Source organism: Lytechinus pictus, chromosome 13 (genome assembly GCF_037042905.1).
Source record: "Lytechinus pictus isolate F3 Inbred chromosome 13, Lp3.0, whole genome shotgun sequence".
Taxonomy (NCBI): Eukaryota; Metazoa; Echinodermata; class Echinoidea; order Temnopleuroida; family Toxopneustidae; genus Lytechinus; species Lytechinus pictus.
Window position 1 is genome coordinate 5,998,229 of NC_087257.1, and position 2,986 is coordinate 6,001,214.

Here is a 2,986-nt window from a genome sequence, read left to right on the forward strand (position 1 = left end):
CAACAGCAATAATAATAATAATGATAATAATGATAATAAAATGTTAATAATGATAATAATGTTAATAATATTAGTTATTGCTATTGTTGTGGTTTAGGCTAATGAATACAAAATCTAGTTAATCGCACGTCAACAAAAAAAACCCCAACATATTCCTATCTTTTGAAACAATTGAATATCATGCATCTGATTGGCATATGAAGTCTGTAATTTTTTAGATAACCATTTGTAATATTATGTCAGAAACCAAGGCGTCGTTGCGTCTTGAATAGGAAGGGTTTCTTTTCAGGGCCATTCGCCAGCATTTGCCATTTCTGGAAACATTTTCCCGTTCAGCACATGCTATTGTGAAAACCCCTGTTATTCAAGCTTGTTGACCTCTCTACATCAAAGATTAAGACTTTGTTGAAAAATCATAACGTGTTTTTGGTTGTGTATTGTAAAATGACATGCATGGCCCAGTTAAGGACACTTTTGATAGGTTTTCAAGTTAGGAGATTTCATTTTATGCCTGGCGCACTTAGGGCATCAATATGGGGATTTCTCTATTCACACATAAGAGGACTCTTCTTATATACCATGTAGGTCAAAAAATGACACCTCACAAACCTCCAATTTAAGGAAAAATATATAACATGAGCACACAGACATTATATATGGCTGGAATAAGTATCTTCTCCCACATAATTTGATACCATATTTATGAAGTATGTCTTGGATAATGAGTAGGGATTCTTGGGAATGATGTAAATTTTGACTTGCGCCAAAGTAAGGCATGACTCCATTTAATGGATCCAGATGTCAATGATGTCACGATCCTATATGGGTTGCATTAATATCCATTTCAAAGCACGTTGAACATTAGAATTTGTTTAATAGAGACGTTTTAGTATCAATTCTCGACTTAATTTATATGAATAGAGGCTTGCAAATATGCTTACTAACTCATGTAGGATTATGACATCATTGGCATCTGGATTCACTCATTGTAGCCATGCCTTACTTTGGCGCAAATCGAGCTTTACATCATAGCAATAAAAAATACCTCCTGATTTTCCAAGCGTTAACACACACCACATAAATGTGGTATCAAATTATTTGGGAGAAATTCTCTTTTAAGCCATATATAATAAATGTAAATAGATAAATATATGTTCATAATTCTTGTAATCCTTATTTTATTGGAGAATTTGTGAGGTTTCAAGTATTTTTTTTTTACTTACACGGTATTACGTCATTCGGGGACATCACAAATTACGGCTAGATACATGTATAGATTACGCCGGTAAAGAAGCAGTCCTCCGGTGCAAATATCTCGATCATTTCTTAAATCATAGTGTTAATTCGTTGTAGAACTATCAAACACGTGAGTATACATAAAGCTGAGAGTGTCCACACTTCGAATTCTTCGTTGCACTTTGTACTGGTTTGCAGTAGTGCTAGTGGTCTGTATCACGCGTTGTCTCAATTGTTCAAAGGCGCCAGCTTTCATGATGTGAACGCGAGGGCGTGATATGGAGCCATCTCTACGAAGTTTCTTGTAGTCACTGTTGCGTTCACATAACTCTTTGTCGATCTGGAGGGGATGACATGAAGGCCAGCAAATGTATACGTAAATGTAGTTACCAAGTTACAGAATTTCCTTTTTGTTGAATGAAAGATAAAAAAGGACTACTGCCTAATTAAATTGCTACTGGGCTTAAGGGCCGTGGCTGGGGATTGAACCCCTGGTATTTATGAGTCTAGCCGGGCACCTTAGACGACTCAGCCATAGCGCCTCCACGTATAGTTTGGGTTCAATAATCATAAAAATAGGCATTTCATTGTGCTCTTTTCAATGCTCATGTAGAATTCGTGCAAGGATTTACGAAAAAAAAAATAGATCTCGCTTTAATAAAAATCCTAATCCTATAGTTGCACAAATTTTACAAGAGCATTGAAATGAGGAGCACAATGAAATTCTTATTGTAATGATTATTGCACCCATGCATTGGTACTAATGAAAATACCGTTTGGACACCCGCTATTGGAGAAAAATATAGGTTCTTTCATTTAGTCCGTTAACAATGCCATTTACACTGTTCTTATTATTAACAGGTGTAAAATGAGACTCATAATAGAGAAACATTACTTACTACAGTTGTAATTTCGTTAGCATTTGTAACTGCAAACTCTTTATTTTCATTTGAAGTATCATCTTGGTCCAGCTCTAAGAACATCACGTAATACGGCATGTCTTCATTTTCCTCAAATGCTAAACAAAAAATGAATTGGAAAATTAAAAATTCAGTATGATATTCGAACTTTTATCAAATGCGTTCTTAAGATGATTGGCATTCAACTATTCAGTAAATTGCAGAGTTGTTTTCCATTTTATACGAGAACAGTACACGAACAGGGTCACATTCGATCGATCTCTCACACATCGCACACACACTCGCACATGGCTAACCCATCACGCACATGTACACATACATACACACACACACACACCCTCCTCCACATACACATACCAACAATTTATAAAACATGTACAACTTGAGTCACAAAGAAACTCACAAGCACGACACACATAACCGTCATTCCCTCCCTCAAGCAAGGCATACACTTCCATACACATACCCACACATGCGCACGCACCCAACTTTGTCACTGGCGCCATTAGTTGCTCGATCGCTCAAGCATATATGAATAATTGGGATTTTTTTTTCATCTGATAGAGGAAGGGCTAGAGATTTTAAAACCATATCTTATTTATGGTTTCTTTTGAAAAAAAAATTGTTTTAGATTGACTACATAAACATTGTTTATGTCTACAAAACTAAATAGTTTACTGAGATGCACCTGATGAAGATTTCGGAATAAGAGTGCTCTCCGCTACTGCATACTCGACAAGCCTAACACCATTGAACCTGCCAACGGCCGCCTGGAGTCCTTGTTGAAGAACAACTTGATTTGTTTTCTCATAACGAACGTTAGGCCCATC

General features: G+C 36.3%; 1 long non-coding RNA gene across 1 annotated transcript; it reads right to left on the reverse strand.

Annotated features, from left to right (window-relative positions):
• Positions 1-1,217: 1,217 nt before the first annotated feature.
• Positions 1,218-2,986, reverse strand: LOC129274419 (uncharacterized). Its single transcript, XR_010295392.1, has 3 exons — positions 2,845-2,986; positions 2,136-2,254; positions 1,218-1,576 (listed from the first exon to the last, which is right to left on the reverse strand). It is a non-coding gene; the product is annotated as an uncharacterized LOC129274419 (long non-coding RNA).